The sequence below is a fragment of the Vulpes vulpes genome, chromosome 8 (genome assembly GCF_048418805.1).
Source record: "Vulpes vulpes isolate BD-2025 chromosome 8, VulVul3, whole genome shotgun sequence".
Taxonomy (NCBI): Eukaryota; Metazoa; Chordata; class Mammalia; order Carnivora; family Canidae; genus Vulpes; species Vulpes vulpes.
The window spans coordinates 102,829,091-102,848,663 of NC_132787.1; the positions used below are offsets into that span (position 1 = coordinate 102,829,091).

General features: G+C 42.1%; 1 long non-coding RNA gene across 1 annotated transcript in view; it reads left to right on the plus strand.

The window, feature by feature from the left end:
- LOC112927765 (uncharacterized) overlaps window positions 1–12,182 on the plus strand; it is an 84,382-nt gene extending 72,200 nt beyond the window's left edge. The window contains exon 5 of the long non-coding RNA XR_012003230.1: window positions 12,107–12,182. This is a non-coding gene — a long non-coding RNA (uncharacterized lncRNA). The remainder of the gene's footprint in view (window positions 1–12,106) is intronic.
- Window positions 12,183–19,573: the final 7,391 nt, after the last annotated feature.

The following is a 19,573-nucleotide window of genomic DNA, read 5'->3' on the forward strand; positions in this document are numbered from 1 at the left end:
CACTTTAACTCTTCCAGCACTGATACTTTCTTGCCAGCCTGTGGCTTGAGGGAATGGCTGTGGCATCCGAGGATCCCAAGTGTGTGCAACTATCATCTCGAGTCCCATGGTTGCAGATCACGACAGCCTCCTATCAAAACCCAGGCATCTGCAAAACTGTGAAGCTCTAAGCAACAAGAGGGTAGTGAGAGGAACACACAACTTTGAGTCAGAAGATCCACATCTGGCCTTGAGCCTCGCACACGTTATTTGAAATCTTTGGGTCACCTACGACTATGGTAGCCACACAGCAGCATAGGCAAAATGGGGATTTGTACACATTGTCCATAGTCGCTGAAGTATAACAAATACAGTAAAGGTGTAAAATTCACAAGGCTGTTGCTTGGTGAATTTTACTAAGGAGACAAGTCCGTGAGGCCCACGGAAATTAGGACATGGGACCTTGCCAGGACCCCAGTGGCCATCCTCTTGTTCTATTCCAGTTATTATGCTCGCTCCCCCAAACTAACAACTAACCTCTATTCTTACTTCAATTATTAGGTCAGTTTTGCTTGTTTGTGGAGCTTGATGAAATTAAACCATACTTTTTGTGCTGATTTGCATTCATATTCTTGCACTCAATATTATGTCTGTTCTAGTCAATCCTGATGTTTCTTGTAGCAATAGTTAAAAGTTGGCCATGGCAGCATAACTGTGGACTGTGTGCATTTGGAACAATTGACCAATTGATAATTGTATTGTTTCCATCTTGGAGCTTTTATGAAATATGTTTCTAGGAGTGTTTCTGTGCATGTATTGTGTGTGTGTATATTTCTGTGGGGCACATCTCTAATGTTGAAATGGTTGGATCACGGGCTATATGCAGATGCTTAGTTTTAGGTGATATTACCAAAAACTTTTCTAAATTGATTGTGTACATTCACCTTTCTACCAACAAGAGTTGCTCACTTCCTCACCGTCACTTGGTCTTGATAGATTTTTTTTGTTCCCTTGAGTGTGTGGTTTTCTTTTTTCAAATTCAATCTTTCAGATAGTGGTGTCTTATGTTTTAGATTTTAATTTTTATTTACATCACCCTGTTCGTCCAAATTCTGAAGGGTTTTTTAATAAGCTCTTTTGAGAAAATATTTTATAAGAATATTTATTCTATGACTTAGTGTATGCCCTTTTTCTAGAAGAAATTTTTAAAATTTCATACACTATCTTTCTTTCTTGTACTTATTTTTCTCTTCTGTGATTTTTGAAAGTAGCAGGATATTTATTTACTTATTTACTTATTTATTTATTTTTATTTTTATTTTTATTTTTATTTTTTTACTTTACTAATCTTTAATACTGGCAACATTAGTAGATACTTTTCTTTGCCCCAGTATAGCATATACAAATTCTTGATTACCTGCCTGTCTTCGTGGAAGTTTCTTTTATCTTTCTCTTGAGCTTCACTTTGTGGACTGGTGACTCCTGGTGTCCCTTGGCGGATGCTTCTGTTTTCTTAAGGAGCTTCACATGCAGTCATGACTGTTTTGATTGGTGAATGTTTTCTTACAATTTTATATAGTTGTGTTATTATAAAAGATTTTTTGCTGACTAGTCCAGGGTGTAACCTTCTTATGTAGGCAGAGAAAGTGTGTTTGTGTTGGATTGCTCTCCCAATATGGATGGCCTGACAAACACAACAGTTTGATGCCACCATTCCCTTGGGCTCTCCTTTACTGTTGTTTCTCTCCCTCTCCAGCCAGAGGAGGGGCAATGAGTGGAATTCATTGTTTAAACAAGCATTACAGAAAAAGAGGCCATAGAAAGCTTCTTTTTCTATTTCCTTCTAGATTATTCCCTGTCTCAGGAGATGACCAAATCCCATCAAGTTTTCATCTTGTTTTGTTGTTGCTGTTTAGTGGAAACAATTAGTTGTGATCTGTTTCTACTCTACCCTTCTCTGAAGTGTACGGGGTGAATTGCTGAGGACTCACAGTTTTTCCTTCTTTGGAGAATTTCCCATCTATGGTGTTGGGAAGAGGCATGGAGGCTTCAGAACAGCTGCATTTCTTATGTGATGGATCAGGGCTCCAAAGTGAGTTTTCTGGGAGGCACAGAGAGAAAGGAAGAGTCTATACCACCTTTGCACATCAAGCTTCAGAAGTCACATTCATCCTTCTTGACACCTTGCCCTTACTGGGCCAGCCATCAAGCTTACCAAGACTTGAGGTGAGCATACATATGCTCTGCCTCCTGACAAGGTCCTAGAGAGACATGTAGAGACAGAAGAATTGGTGTGACCATTTTTTAGAGAGTATAATCTGCCACACCGAGTCCAACCTATTATTCAACGTTTCTAGAAGAAGAACACTGTGGCATAAGCAGATTGAAAGTGAGAATGTTGGTGGTATGCTGAGCCTTATCCCTCAAACACAAAGATGAGCTCAGGACCCTCTCAGAAGGGAGTTAGGAACTCCAGGGCAGGAATTATAGCTGTAAAGACTTTGCAAGTTGCTAAAACTTTGCCACTCACCCTGTGTATTGCCATCACAGAGGACCCTGGGACTTGACTTTAGGATTAATGAGGAAGAGTGTTAGTTATAGTGTTAGTTGTAGACGGATTCATGCTGCAACTGTTCCTAGAGATGAGTCTGGAAGGAAATCATGAAAGGTGTCTGCTCTCAAAGGAAGTGCAAAGAGCAAAATCTTGGGTCCTGCAGCAAAGGATCACCATGCAGGATGGTGGGTGGCTAGGATAGCCAAGCAACAATGATAACCTGGTGACCGGTGGGTCCAGCTAACTCCTATCCAACCATGCTCTTTTAAACGGGGGGGTGGAGGGATGGCGGTTGGGAGGGTGGGGAGGTACTTTCTGCTGTTGGTTAGCTGATTTACACTCAGAAAGATGCAGATTAGTCACTAAAGAGCAATAAAAATAGTTTAGCACTTACTTTAGTGCCCCTCACCTGTGCTAGGTGCTTCGAGTTCCTTACTTAACATTTCACAGCATCTCCTTAAATAAAATAAAATAAAATAAAATAAAATAAAATAAAATAAAATAAAATAAAATAAAAATAAAATTTCACAGCATGGATTTAAGGTAGTAGCTATCTATCCATTTCATAGGCAGGGAAGCTGTTTCAAAGGGTTAATCATCTTGCCAACATCACATAAATAGCAAATGGAAGAGTCAAGACTTATGCCAAAGTGATTCTGATCTAAAGCGATTCAGAGATCTCCAAATGTGAATTGAGAGATGGGCTACACTGGTTGGGAAGAGATTGAGGAAGAAGGTCTCTGGTTGCCCAGGGACTATTGGGCCAGCTGAGATCCCTGGAATCCTTGCACTGTAATAAATGTGGAGGGGATCATAGCAATAGTGAACAGAGCTTTACACCATCCTCATGGGGGCTCAGACTGTGCATCATGCCTGCAGACACTCCTTCGAGTTTGTTAACTAGAGGTTTAGAAACCTCTGTCAAGATTTGTTTTCATCCATTGTTTTAAGGCAAAGAATGATTTAATGATTCATCGATAAATTGATACACCAAGCTAAGGGCTTCACACATTCAACATCAGTTCTTCCTCACAATGGCTCAGGGATGCTTCCTGTTGTCCTTGTGAACAGGCATGAAAATTAAGGACCAGAGAAGGTAAGTAACTCCCAGGCTTCTGTGCACAGCAAATTCTGGTGGAGGCTGAATTAAGATGCAAGTTTGCTTGCCTCCAAAACCTGAGCTCCTTCCATCCTACCGTGATTCTGCTGGGAAGACCCCTCCTCCCTTTAGCCTCCCTGACCCACATGGAGGGTAATGCATCCTTCAGAGCTCACATCCTCTTTTCCTGGAGGACTGTTTTTTCAGAAATCCATTTGTCTTGGCTCCTTGGGGCTGCTTCCTCCTGACTTGTGACACAAGCTTTTCAGCTCATTTGTCCCTCGAACCTCTTATTAGGGAATCCAGGGTGGAAAGAGTTCTAGGTACAGTTATAGTGCTCCCCCCACCTTCCTATTTTGCTTTTATTTTTAACTGCACTCCTTTCTGACAGGAACTCTGTTTGTCCTGACTTGAGTCTGATGTTATGAGTCATCGAAGAGATATCATATGCTGATTGCTGAACCACGTTATTATTTTTCCTTTTTCTATGACTCATTCTCTTCAAAATCTCTAATTTATGATAAAAGTCAGTAAGATGTAAGCACAGAAAATGTTTCTAATGGGCTATCTTATTATGTTTGGGCCCACTTTGTCTAGTCTAATTCTTGAGGTGAACAGTGTACATCAGCACGCCTCTTAGAAAGAGCTAGAGCCTGTGGTCAGGACTTGGCCCTATACCTCAGCAGGCAGGGCAACTACAAAGCAGCATGGAGCTTGGATCATAGGGCAAGTTCAACCTATGGCCTCTGTTGAAAGAAGGGAGAGGCTTTAATGAGATATTATTAATGCTTCTTATATATGTACGACAAAATGGCAAAGAGCCATGAACCTTTTTTTGATGTACGACGTGCCTAATGAAGGAAGCTTGTAAGCTGTTTTCCTCTTAAAATGCCTCTGAAAAATGAAGCAAACTCAGAAGTAAAATAATAGCATGGTTCTTAGGATTATGGTGTAAACTAAAAATGTACTTGGGCATGAAAAAAGATGGGAGGGTTGCTTTTTGTTTTTTGTTTGTTTTTTGTTTTTCTGGTTCACTTTATTAGGTGAACAAGGAGTCATAATACTAGACCAGGACAGGAACTGTGAAGGTGTTATCCAAAACATCACCACCTTCCACAGCTTCTGGGATGGACGCAGCCTCTGCACGAAGGGTGTGCAGTTACGGGGAGCTCACCACACACTCATGCACACAACCACCTGAAATTCACTGACTAATGACTGAACACTGACTCTGTGTCCTGATCTCAACTAGGAAGCAAAGATTCAAAAGTGACAACCATGCCTCTGGGCCATCCTGGTCTTAGGGGGACAGACTCCCTACTCAATGCCACCCTCCCCTGCTATTTATTCCGACTCCCCAGCCTCACCCTCGCCTTCTCCTGGAGCCTGTGCTGTGGCCAAAGCAGGTGACCGAGGCAGCTTCAGAGAGCTATGGACATGGCTTTTCATCCCCTGGGTGGCTCATCTGCATCACCCTCTATCAGGCAACATGTCAGTGCCACCACCTGGGAGCTCCCCGGAAGCCCCAGGACAAGCATTTCTGGCAGAGTTGCTGTGGTTCAGTGGCTGGATGGCTTCCAGTCTTCTTCCTTCAACATAGAGTTGAGCTGTTTCCCTCCTGTTAGGGACTGAATTGTGTCACCCTACAAATTCGTATGTGATTGTATTTAGAGAAGGGACCTTTAAGGAAGTAACGAAGGCTAAGTGAAGTCACAAGGATGGAGTTCTGATCCGATAGGGCCATGTCCTTATAAGAAGAGGAACCAGGAATGTGAATGCTTTGAGCAGAGGCCATGTGAGCCAGATCTTGAAGGGGAGCCAGGAGCTCACAGATGGACCAGAGGAGGCAGAGAGTCCCAGCGGGACGAGTGGTATGTGTGGCCTGAGGAGATGTTGGAAGCGAGGTGTGTCTGAGGAAAGGCAGGTGCTGGTGTGTTTACAGCCCCTGCTTCTAGGTGATGACAGGGAGGGCCATGGCGGGTGGCATCAGGTAGGATGTGGTCAGTGGATCTCCTGGCACAGGCAGCCAGCTGCCCCCAGAAGAGCTGGGCCAGTTCCTGGGCTCTCTGAACCCACATTCTTTCTGAGAAAGTCTTTAAGCCATGACAAATGAAAGGCAGAATGGTTTTTTTTTTTTTAATTTAATTTAAATTCAACTAATTAACATACAGTGAGTGTATCATTATTTTCAAAGATAGAGGTCGGTGATTCATCAGTTGCATACAACACCCACCGCTCATTCCATCAAGTGCCCTCTTTAATGCCCATCAGTCACCCAGTTACCCCGTCCCGCCCACCTCCCCTGCAGAGACCTTCAGTTTGTTTCCTAGGGTTAACAGTCTATGGCCAAACCACCCTGAACTCTCCCTATCTTGTCTGATCTCAGAATCTAAGCAGGGTCAGACCTGGTTAGTACTTGGATGGGAGGCATAATGTTTTTTTCACCAGCAGTGGCCAAGGGAGTCCCAGGTAAAACACAGCCTTCCCTCTTCTGAACTTCAGGTTTGGGGAAATGGCCCTCTGAAATAAAGAAATTAAACTTTGGTTCCTACGGATGTGTCCTCACTGACATTTTCACTATCCAGTCGCGGCAGAATGAGGAGACTCTGTATGCAGCTTTGTAAGATCATCTGGTAAACAACAGAACGTGCATTTAGTCTCAGGTCTTTGCAGGTCCAAAGCTATTTTCCTCAACCCTGTTCCTTCCATCAAATGCTGAACTTTTATAACAAAATAAAAGCAATTCAACATACTGTGAGAACTTATTTTTCTGAACTTCGGAAACTGTCCAACAACTACCTAAATTACCTATGACAAAATTTGGAATTAGTGACTCTGTCTTCCCTGAGTGAGTTAATTGAATTACCTTATGGGGTAAATGCATGTATGTGTTTTGAAAAATAATATGCATAAGTGCTTAGACCAATACCTTGCATACAGTTATCACTCAGTAAATGTTGGCTAGTATTCATACGAATGAATAACAGTATTTTCCTGATTATACATATCTCTAGATATTAAATTCAATTATTGTATGTGCTAAATTAATATAGAGAAAAGTATATACGATATACAAAATTTATTAATTTTAATATATGAAAATAAATGTATTTTCTAGGTATTAAATTCACATATTCCCTGAGCTTCAATATCCTCTAGGCTCTCAGATCAGTTTACATCTTTAAGGAAAGAGTTTACATTCCATAGCTATGAATCAATGAGCCTTTGTTTACAAAATAGGATGGCAAATCGTATAATCTTTGATAACTTTGTCATCTTTTCTCCAAAGCAGAGAAAAGGATAATTCAGCCTCTCTTCTCGCAAAGCTAATTGATTTATTTTAGTTATTAATAGTTCAGACAAACTTTCAGCATCATGACTTTTTATCAGCAATGCCATGGAAATAGTTACTGTGGTCAAATTTGGCAAAACCACCATCACATTTCCTTTATCTAAAAGCTCTAAGATTTCAGGTCTTTTCAAGTTTTTCAAGTTTCTTTTAAAAACTTTGAATTCGGAGACAACATTCATTAACCAGCTGGTCATACTGCTTTGGTCACAAAGGTGTATTGTGAGTTTGTTATTTTTGATGACGTTGGTATTTTTAGTCACATTGACAAGAATTTAAAGTGATTTTAATAATTCTGTTTCATTCGATTCTCTTCTAAAAAGAAAAAATATGGGGTATTTTGATTGTATATGCTGTGCTATCAAATATATTCCTGGGAAGGATGGAACTTCTGTTTCAAATTATCTGCTTATAATTTTACATGTTTGATGATTGAAAGGATTTCCACAGATTAGCTTCTGGCTATGTTCATCTTGAGACCTGTTTCTCCACTGTGCCTTGCACACTTCTGTGGCTGTGGAGTAAGTTTATGTTGTGAACCAGCCTCTGGTCCTGCACTTTTGTGTCAGCCACTGAGTGAGTCAACACAGTGGGTGGTGGGAATATTTCTAGAATTCATTTCCACACCCGAATGATTACAAGAACTCAACTGCTCTGGAAGTGACTGAGACATATGCATTCGTTTCAATAAACCCAAACTAACCCCAACTCACATTCTTCCCAGTGAGATCCTCAGAATGCCCATGGCCACTGTAACACCACCCAACACAAGGGTAAGTTTGGCAGAGAAGATAGAAGGGGAAGACAGCAGTTTTAGTTGATTGTGATTAAAGTATCTCACTTTTACAAATTTTATAAAACCATATGACTCCAAACAACACTGTCAGGGCCCCTCTGAGGGCCCTGGATTTTGGGAGGGGCCCATGCACATCAGGGCTCTAGGGCTTAAGTTTCACTAAATGTGCAACACACCCTTGGTTCCATGTTTGGAGACTTTGTAGAATGACAGTCTGATTTACTTCCCTCTGGAAAGCCCTGAAAGGGATAACAAGACCACATACTAAGCCCCAAACCATTACTGGATATCTAGATCTTTCTATGAAGATCTCTTGTGACCATGAAGCCTAGAAGGTCTGGACATAGATGTCATCTTTGAGTCCATGTGCTTTTTGGCATCCATACTGTCTACTTACAGCTTTAGTCATTCAAATGGTTCTGGGTCAAGAATAACGGTTTCACACCACCAATCCACCTGCCCTCACCTACAGTTCCTGGACACTGGTCTGATCAAAAGCAGAGACTTGGAAAAACCATGGCCCCCACAGGGGCCCAAACTGACTGTAAGATCATCAGATGTCAGTAGGGAGGGCTGAGTTGGGCTCTGACGAATAAGAGGGTCTGATGGTTGGGAGGTGGAACACGTGACTCCCAGATATGTGGAGGTTTAGCTTAATGCTCCAAGGAGTTGTTCCCTTGAGGGTCACACTCTCCTAAATCTAGGTTCCTTGGAGATTCATGCTCCACAGTCCTACAACCAGGGCAGTTTTCAAAAAAATAAAATAGGACCATTTCACTCCTCTCCCTTAAAAGCCGAGGTTCTGATGAACGTTAGAATAGAGTCCCAAAGCCTTCAGCTGATATCAGAGCCCTTCACAGTCTAGCCTCAGCCACCAACAGCATCACCTCACGTGCTAGTCAAGGCACCTGCAGGAGTCAGGGTTCTCCAGGGAAACAGAGCCAATAGACTATTCCCACCTGCATCATTTCTATAATTTGTATCTCTGTCTATAGCGATTTCTATCTTTTGAGACATTTAAATTACCCATCACCATACCCTTCCCAGTTTGGTTTATAAGGCTTATTTCTACTTTTGCCCATATCCTATTGCTCTACGGTTTGGGTCTACTGAGAGAGGCTTTAAACTCCTTTAAGATTCTGTTAGTCAGTGTCCAATAAGAAACCACTTTAGGTGTTTCAAGAGAAAGAGTTTAAAACAGGGAAGAGGGTATTACAAGGGCAGGGAGAACAGAAGAGAAAACACAGGATGTGGAGGGGGGAAAGGAAGGATGATTTTACCTGGAGAGCAGGACACACTGACACCATGGAACTGAAGTCCTCAGGTCCACCTCTGTTACTGAGCTTTTAGAGACACTTCTAGCAGCCAATCCTGAGTCTCTCCCCAGGGCACCCTGTGGGCCATGGCTGAAGCTACAAAAAAGAGTCCGCTTCTAGTCCAGCCCCTGGAATCTGCAATCCCCTGACGATCATGCCCATCCAGCAGCTTCACCACTGTCAGAGGCACAGACCTCCTGTTTCTCTCCCTTGCCGGGCAGTCCGCAGCCAGCACCTCTCACTGTCTGAATCTAACGGGAAACCCACTGGCCAGGGTGCTTGGCAAATGCGGTTTGCAAACTCACAGCTTCAGCATGTAGGCCAGTGAGTCTTCTACTTCGGAGGGTCACCTGGGAGTTCTGATCCTGAGGATTCTACTGTTGCCTTCATATTTCTTTTTTCAGCCTGTTTGTCAAAGCAGCGGTAAAAGTTTTAAATAAGTTAATCTGTTGCCAAGCAACTCACTTTTATATCAGCACACTTCCCATCGCCAGTGCTGGCATTTTTAATTTCTTCAGTGACAAAGTACTGGCAGGTTTTAAGGAATGAGACATACACCTACGATGCTCAGGGCTTTTTTTTTCCCCCTAAAAAAGTGCTTGTTTTCATTACTTTAGATACAGGCCTCTATGAAGCTGAGGAGTGAAGTATCTGTCTTTTCAATCATGTATTTTCAAGAGGGATTGGTTACACCATTTTATAGGCTTTTCACTGCTTTTTTTTTTTTGGAATGAAGTAATCTTAGTGGCTTAGAGCACTCTTCTCTTTCTTCCTCCTCTTCCCGTTCCTCCTCTCCCTCATCCTCCTTCTCCATCTCCTTCCTTTTCCTTTCTCCTTCTCCCCTTCTTCTTCTTCTTCTGTGTTTTTTTCTGCTAAGTATTAATCATATTCCAGATTTGCCTTTATTTCTTGAGAAAAACAATGCTCACCGCTAGATGACAAATCAGAGACTTGGGACAGTGCCATTCAGCTGCTATTTGGTCTTTCAATTAGAAAAGTTTCCATGTATTCTTCACCAGGATGCTCTTTCTCTCTCTCACACACACACACATACACACAAACACAAATACACATGGATGTGTGCATTTTTTTCAACCTGATAACTGACGGTTGGAGATTTGTTGAATATTCTGTTGCTGATAAATGCTATTTCCAGCACTTCCAAACATGAGTTCAGCCCTGTGTGGGTGGTTCATGTTTTCCTTTTGGTCATGTTGAACCCATTTTACAGATGAAAAGTGAAGATCACAGAAGTTAAGGAACTTGCCCAAGTCACTCCTGTCACTGTGGAAGAAGGAACCAAGCCCAGGTGCACTGGCGTTAAGGTCTGAGACCTTGTCACCGTCCTAAGATGGTCTCATGTCACAGGGGCCCATGTAGTGCATGTCTCACACTTATGCTCATGGTGAAGCTGATGAACCCCAAGATCTTTTAAAATATGAATGTTGAAAATATCATACTATTTTAGTTTTGTTTAAAGTTATTACTTTCCTTGCTGTGCTCCAAACCAAAATACTCTCACATGCTCAATTACAGCGTAACAGTGAGTCTCCAGAAATGAGAGGATGGAGCTATGAACAATCACTCAAGAATTCCCATCCTTGCTACAGAGTCTGTCAGAGCAGCAGTTTCAAAGTAAATCTACTTCACAAGCATTTTAAAGATGGCATTGAGCGATGGCAACGTGGCAGCCCATATAGTTGTCCTACCGAGTGGACATTTTGACCTAATATTCTGGAAGGGAAAATAGATTGCATCATTCCACTGTCTTCAATGTCCACACACTCAGCTAAAATTAACCTTATCTTTGACTTACTCTATCTCTGATCTATGTTTTTTCACTTTGCTGCTACAACTGCATAGTTTGAGGACAATGCCTAAAACAGGAGCAATATTTCCTTCTTCTTTTTTTTTCCCCCCCTTATTGGAAAGACCAACACTTAAGAGACAGGGGAAGCAAGGCCATCCTTTGGTTATGTGTATTAGGATCCGGCGACAAAAATATCAACCTTGCTGCCTATTGCCACCTACTGCTACTTCCATCACCCTAGTGGAACCAATGTCAATTGTCCCTTAAGGTACTTCATATCACATTTATTTCAAGGTATTAAAATTGCTTGTAACCTAGGAGATGTGAGAATGTAGCTATAAACCCTTTGAACCTTGAGAGGGAAGTTGATGAGTCCTTTTACATGCACATGGTGGAAGAAGAAAGTGTCCTTGTCAAAGTGGATTAGGACACCTTGAATCCAATGCCAAAATTCAAAATTCCCCCTTTCAGACCTGATGCCATTTTTTATCTCTAATTCACACCTTTGAAATGCAAAAGTCTGAAATGTGTTCTGCAGAAACAGCAGGCATCGGATAAAATGCATGTTGCAGAAAAGGAAAAGGCTGTTATGCAGAAGGTCAGGTATACACTTACAGAAACACCTTCCCCCTGCCCTGGGCCTGGGCTCTGAGGAAGGTAAGCTGGAGGCTTTCTTTCCATATTAAATTTCTTTATATTTGATCAGTGTCCTTTATATCTCATGAAGCATTTGAAAGTGCATTAAAATGTCATCAGTATCTTTAGGGACGGGCACCTGGGTGGCTGAGTTGGCTAAACCGCCAACTCTTGATTTGGGTTTAGTCATGATCTCAGGGTCGTGGGATCGAGCCCCATGTCTTGGGCTCTGTGCTCAGCGGGGAGTCCGTTTGAGATTCTCTCTCTCCCTCTCCTTCTGCCCCTCCCCTCATTTGTGCTCTGTCTCTAACAAATAAATAAATCTTAAAAATAAAATAATAAAATAAAATAGATGCATCAGCATTTTTTTTCAGGATAATTATTCACTCAAGTCTAGCAGCAGTCTTATCCCTCCAGGCTGTGAATTGTCCAAGTAGGGAAGAAGTCCCACTGTGTCTTCCTCCACTGGCCCTGCACTCTCCATACAGCCCCCAGCACAAGCAGGCACTCTGCTGGTCATTTTAGCAGGAGCTGAGAATGGCCTCCTCCTCTCTCCTTTCTTTTCAGATCTGCCTACCTGCAGACAGGATGGGCTCATAGGAGTCGGCTGTGTCCTCGCACGAAGCTGCCGTTCACTGGCAGTGATTGGGTGAGTAAGTCTGTCCAATTTTAGGACAGAAGCCCCCAGTTGCCCAAACCTAAGTCATATTCTCCAGTGTGGCCTTTCCCAGTATATCTGAATTGTCACCTCCCCAGCTCCTGTGACTGTCTCTCCATTGATTCAGAACTTTTTTGAAGAGACAGCTGTTGACTTCTCCAACTCTGAAGTGCCAGCCATGAGCCCATCATGGTACTAATTCCATACATCTGCTCATTTAATGCTTATAAAAGTTCTGCAAGTCCCAAATGGTGAGAAGATACTTCAAGGACTTAAGGGAGGAACATGCCAGAGTTAAAGGGCTAATTAGTGGGAGAGCTGAGTGTTCCATTGAGTGTTGCCTGACTGCAAACCCCGTGTCATTTCTACCCCCATCTAAGACCTCTGGATGAGCACTGACTCTGTGCCATCTCTCCATTCGTGTTTCTTGGTGGACCAGGATACCTCACCCAGATGTGTTGGAAGAAAATCTCTGCTGGGATTTACTTCATGTGAACCTTTCAATACCATGTTCTTTTCGTGGTACCATTAGGCAGGATGTGTAGAGGGGCACCAGGACTCTGGGCTCTCCTCCAGCTTTTTTCATTCTGTGGGTAATCTCAGATTTGGTCTATGAGTAATCCAGGGTTGCCTCTTTATTTCTCTTCACAACCAAGGACCTGTGTTATATCACGGTGCTTCTTACTCTTGTAAATACAATCTGTAGCAGATTCTGATGGGAAAGAAGCCCTCGCAAGGAGCAGAGTGATCTTCTGTAGCCCATTACTATGCCTAGGTTTGTGCATTTCTTTTCCATTCGTTTATTATCTCCTTGTAAAAAAAATATGTTGAGCTTATTTAATAGAAAATGCTCTGTAAATTCAAACTTAAAATAATAACATGTGAGGGACTAAATGCCTGTGTCCCCTCAAAATGTATATGTCGAAATTCTAACCCTCGGTGTCAGGGCATTTGGAGGTGGGGCCTTCAGGGGGTTATTAGGTCATGAGGTTGGGTTGGAGTGCTTATGAATGAGGTGAGTGCCCTTATAAAAGGAACCTCAGAGAGCTTTTTCACCCTCCTCGTGCCATGTGAGGACATAAAGAGAAGTTAGCAGCTGAAACAGGGTAGAGAACCTGCCTCCCCAGAACCCTGAACAGCCTGATCTCAGACCTCCAGCCTCTACAACTGGGAGAAATAAATTTATGCTGTTAACAAGCCATCCGGTCTATGATACTTTATTATAGCAGCCTGCACAGAATAAGAGGGAGCGACTTTCACAATTGTTTCTATTCCTTTTCTTAAATTAAAATGGAATCTGAATATAATTTCCAGATCTCTTGAGAACTCTGACCTGCCAAAAGCAGATAAAATTCCTGATGTCTTTTTCAGAAAAACAGTTAGGAGGGGGAGTTAAGGTTGGAGTTAGCTGTCCCTCTCTTGGCCTAAAAACCACGTCACTAGACTAGGATTGGAGTGAAATCAGATACTGTGTTCCTTCCCTTTGAGGATACACCTCGAAGCTGCTAGTTACATTCCATAATACAAAAAACAGTCTGCAGATTATAAGAATCTAGAGTAGGAGAAATAGTCCAGATCTCTTTGCCGGATGAGACTTTCACCAGCCATGTGGAACCACTTTGGGTTGCTCAATCACAGCAGCACTGAAATATTTTAAAATTCCGAGCCATGTGTTGCCACATACTAAACACAGATTCAGCAAACCATGCGCTGAGGCGTTCTCATGGAATCATCTATGGATTGTCAGAGGTTCTGAATTTGCAAACCAGAAAAAGCAGCACTTCATCAGGGCTTTGAGAAGGCCCCTGGGGAAGGGAGACATTCCTGCTTTCTTTTTCCCTTTCTAGGTAAACTCCCAACACACTTATTTCAGTCACCTGGATAATGAGTTATTGCACGTGAGTTTCGTCAACATGACGTTTAATGAGAATCACATAGGTTGTTGGAAGAGCTTGAGAAGAGGCAGAGGACCAGAGGGAAGCAGAACAATGGGGGCGGGCCCTCCTTGGGAATGGTCCCCACTCAGAGAGACAATGATCATTGTGTTTCTGGGCTAAGAAAACAGATTTTCGTAGTAGAATATTTTCTTATGCTGATATTTTTATTTAGGGCTGAGTGCCAATCCTAACATAGATGCTTCAAAAATTTTATTTTTTTGCATACTCAGGTCCCTCTTCCTAAACTGCTGTTCCTATCCATACCTACCCCATTAATTTCCTATCTGCAATACTCAGCTCAAATATTATCTCAAAGAAACATTCATTATATGGCACATATCCTGCTCCTGTGCTCTCTGGTGTCTTGTATAAGCATCTATCAGGTGGAATTTTAGCTAATAGTACACTCCTAGGCTCCAACTCTGTGAGGGAATCGCTCTGTATTATTAATTTCTGAGCCCTGGGGAGCCAGTATAGTACCTGGAAAAGAGCAGTTGCTCAGAAAGTATTAATTGAATAAATTAGTGGATGAATGACTGCAATTGAGAAGTTATTACCTGCATGTGTATTTCTGTTGTACGATCCAAATGTGTAACAGTTTTATCCAACTTACTCAAATTCTCAGTATCACAATTGTAATAGATCTGACGTCTAGAGTTTGCCAGTCCTCATGAGATTCACGGTTAGAATCATGGATCATCACCTCTCGACCTGCCTAATAAAATTAAGTTTTTTTTAATTAAATATTTTATTTATTTATTTGACACATACAGAGAGAGAGAGAGAGAGAGAGAGAGAGCACAAGTAGGCAGAAAGGCAGGCAGAGAGAAGGAGAGGGAGAAGGACCCCAGGACCCCAGGATACCTGAGCCAAAGGCAGACATTTAACTAAATGAGCCACCCAGGTGTCCCTAATATTACATTTGGATAAACTTCTTCTCAGTTCTGATACTACGTTTATGGGATTTTTATTATTTTTAAATTTAACATACATAAAAGAGTATATGTAATGTTTCTGTACGACTTAAGGGATGATACTTGTTAAATGATCATAATGAAATAAATACTTACAAACCTCCTACCTAGCTTAGGAAATAATGAGTTGTGGTCTTTACCAACTTGGACATGAAGTTTGAACATTTGGCTCTATCTCAATGATAATCAGTTTGTGAAAAGTTTACATTTTGTTTAGCAAGCATGATTAACATCAGCAAAACAATATAGAATCATTTAAGACTATTATTAAACCCAGGAGAGCCAATGTAATACTCTTGTTCTCTTTGAGATATCCATTGTGTTTTAGGCTTTATTTTCATGCTTTCCTAGTGTGTTGATTGCTTTCAGGTGTATGTGTGAGTGTATGTGTGAGTCAAGTGTGTGTGTGTGTGTGTGTGTGTGTGTGTGTGTGTGTGTCTTAACCACCTATATAGCCTTTTGCCTGAACCCTATACCTGCATGTATCTAACTGTCTGATGGACATTTATATCTGTAGATACCACAGGTCCTCAAACTCAATGTAACAAAAATCCTCTCAGGACCTCCCATAACCTAACCCTCCTTCTCCATATCCTGGTTGGGTCACTAACTCTCCCACACTACACATTTGGAGTCATCATGAATTTCTCCCTCTCTTTTCAAAAATGTAACGCATCACAAAATCCTTTTCTCCTCATGGCTTTTTTGTTCGAGATACCCTGCACACAATTTTTGGGATAACTTTTTAAAAGAAATTTCTAGCTAACGACTTCCCAGGTTAAGCAATAAACAAACCACAAATTGTGATGGGTCTCTGGGGCCTACGGTCTGAAGAGACCAAGGTGATAACTCAAGAGCCATCGTGAAGGAAACCCAGTGAATAAGGTGGGTGTGGCTTTCTGACCTTGGGCTGAGATGCCTAGCCTGTTTACTTGGATCTAGCTAGTCCAGAAAGCATAGAGGCAAGAGAGCCATCGTGCAGGGGAACAAGGAGCAATGGCTGGTCAGGACCACAAACTTGAGGAAAAACAGTGCTCAGAATCACTGAGTCACTCCTATCACGTTCTATCATAGCACACATTTTGCCAACACATTGCTCCTCCTTCTTCTAGAATGTATGTAGTCCTAATTTCATACAAAATATCCTGAACTTTCTCCTCACTCAAATTTAGCAAAGACATATAACGACTGGTTATTCATTTTGTATACTTGATACAGAAGAAACTCTGCAAAGAAGTTGAAGTATTTCCCTTGAAGAGATTTCTGTAAGTTATTTTTTTATTTGTAATTCAATGATTACCTGCCCCGATCAATCTCACCATTCCCCCAAAGGTAAGAACACCTCTATTGGCTTCTCGGACCAATAGAGTGTTTGACAGTTCACTGGGAGGTTTCATATGCATTAGTTCCACATATTCCTCTAAAGGAAGAGGGGCCCCTATGATTATTTCTGTTTAATAGACTTTTCAAAAAAAAATGGAGATTTCCAGGCTTCCACTGTTTGGGGAAGTGCTGCACTGCTAATACCTAAGAGACATCAGATGAGAAGCCAGCTGTCTGGACTTTCTAGTGCTCTTGATTAGATCCTGCTATGTTTTTTGCTTCTTTTTTCCTAAAGAAAAAAAAAAGCACAAAAAAGCATTGGATCCTGTTGTCTTTGCCTCACACTTTATTCAAGACAACACTGTTTGTCTGAAAGGGTTATGGTTTGTAGAAACCTGGATTAAAGTCATGGTCTTGCTATATATTTGCTGGCGACATTGGACGTTTTATTTAACATCACTGAACTTCAGTTTCTCATTTGTAAAAGAGAAGTATTATAATCAGCATCTTGATGCTGTGATGAGGATCACACAGGACACTACAAGAATACTTGGAAACACTATGTGCATTGCCTATGCCGGGTATTGTCACCATGATGGCAACTCTCAACCAGTGTGTCCGTAAGCAATCATCACTCAGCTTGTCCCTAACTTCTAGATTCCTGCTTTCCATTTGAGCCATATTCAGTGAAATTCAGTACCTTTAAGGGGACTTCTATGTGATACCACCTTGGGGTGTGCCTTATTCCCTAGTTCACAATTAGACTTAAGCCTTAACCGAAAGACTACTTTATTAGATGTCATTAGAAGACAACCATCTGATTGGTGTTAAATTACAGGAATGATTTAGTTTGATTCAACAAATATTCACTGAGCACCAGACACTGCCTGCATAAAAATAAATAAGTCAGGGTTTCTGTCCTCAAAAGAACAATGTATATGTGATTAGGAAGATAGATGTAAAAAATTTTATAACAGCATGTGACAAATACTCTATGTGCAACAAAAGGCTATGAACACACAGAGGAAAGAAGTATAAATGGCTCTGGCTGGTCAAAGGACAGGTTTCAGGAAAGCCATACAGAGGAGATGCATTGGACCAGGATGGTGGAAAATGAGAGGAGGTTGCTTGGGCAGAAAGGAATAGGACAAAAAATTATAGGCAGAGAGAACAATACCTAAAATATCAACCAAGGTGTTTTAGTTGGAATCAGAACCAGTTTTGGTCCTGGTTTCTCACTTCTTACTCTCTATTTCACTTTGAGCGAATTATTGACTCATTATCTACTTTTCTTATTTGTGAGCTGATTCTATAATGTCTACCAAAAAGGTCTTGATATAGATGAAATGATACTATGAAATTTCACCAGTTTAATGCCTGGTACACAGAACTTACTCCATAAATGTCGGGTCTATTCAATGGGCAGATGCGTGACTTATTCATAGAGCACAAGGAACATGATGACAGACGCATGGTTTGGCATTCTACTGAAGGTTTCTGGGGTTAAAGTCCTCTGGAGACAACCAGTGTAGATGGTTGGCTGCATGTTGAAGCCTGGGAGAGCAGCAGTTATGACCAGGTTTGGTCATATGTTTGTTTCTCATTTAGACCACCCAACTACATCACTGGGATGCACCTCTCTCCTCTCCCCCAGGGACTATTCCCTGTTCACATCACTGAGGACTTGGTTGTGTTTCTCAGAGCTGAGGTCCTTGGTCTCACTTGGTATGGTGGCCATGACTTTCTCAGCACAGCAACACATCAACTGTGACAGCGTTCATGTCACCAGCCCAACAGCACAGTTGGAGAAGCTCTGCCGTCGAAGTCCACTGTCCACCCTGGGTTAATATTTCACGCGATTGAGGTTATATTAGTGAAGCCAAATTCCAAAAGGATTGAATTATGCACAACTGTTGCCAAATGCAGTTGTCCAAACTTCTGTGCTGGGGCCATTCCCCTTTCCTCCATCCATGTGCAACCCGATGAAGTTGTAGTCCTGTCCCAGGAAAGACTCCTCCAGGACACAAAGTGTGAAGTAATACCTCCTCCCAGACCCCTGATGGAAGACAAGTGAACTGCTCATGCTCACTGGGCAGCTCTCTTCGATTTTAAATCATCCTCCTGAGCAGCAAAACGGGCCACAGAGCAAACTTCCCCAATCCATGGTATGAAGTCACCATTAAAGTGCGGCCTTCAGACTACTGCACAGTGAACTGGCCCTCTGGCTTGTGGTTTTGTTTTTTAACTCCCAGCTCAGGTTGGGAGCAATAAGGTTAGCCACCTGAAACAACAACTTTTGCCTAATCTAGAGTGATCTATTTCCTCAGTGAAGATTGCCTTTTTGCGCTATTTTTATTTTTAAGGGGAGTTAACATTTAACATGCATGTTAGCTGGTTCCTGGCTGCCTGAATAGGTCTGTTTGTTTGGGCATGTCCGGCTGCCTGGCCGTTGAGCCCTGCTTTCCCCAAGGTTCAGGAAGCCCTAAATATTAATGAGGGCCAAAGCCCCGTGCTTTTGGCAACTCCTTCCCCACCACGCACTCCATTAAGCACAATTTCCGAGGGTATTTCATAACGTAGAAAACCTGCCCGGGATAAGCACAGCAGCATTACAATTCTGCATGAAGGTGATTTCCGAAATGTCATTTGTGCCCAAGGAACTGGTGATCTGATAGATGATCGGTCTGTGGTTTACACTGAGAATCTCAGAGCACTTGGGGAGATGAGTGGCTCTCACGATGTAGTCTCCAGGTCAGGGCAGCAGCACTGCCTGGAAAATCTGTTGGAAATGAAAGTTTCTGGGCCCTGCCACCAATCTGCTGAGTCAGAAACTCATCAGAAATCCTGGGGTGGGACCCAACCCTCTAATGATTGCACAACTCCGGGTGCAAATACTGCCTCCCTACTCTGTGGGACCATAGTTGTCAGTGTGAGATAAGTGTCCTTCAGGAGTTCAGGATTGGGGAGTTCAGGAGTGGGGTCCAGGCAGCCATAGATTCCATCCCCAGTTCTTCCACTGATTAGATACTTACCTCAGTAACATTTCTCAGTACCTTTGATTAGAGACTTACCTTAGTGACATTACCTTGGTAACATCTCACATTGCTCATTCGTAAAATGGTGGCAGTGATACGATCTGCTC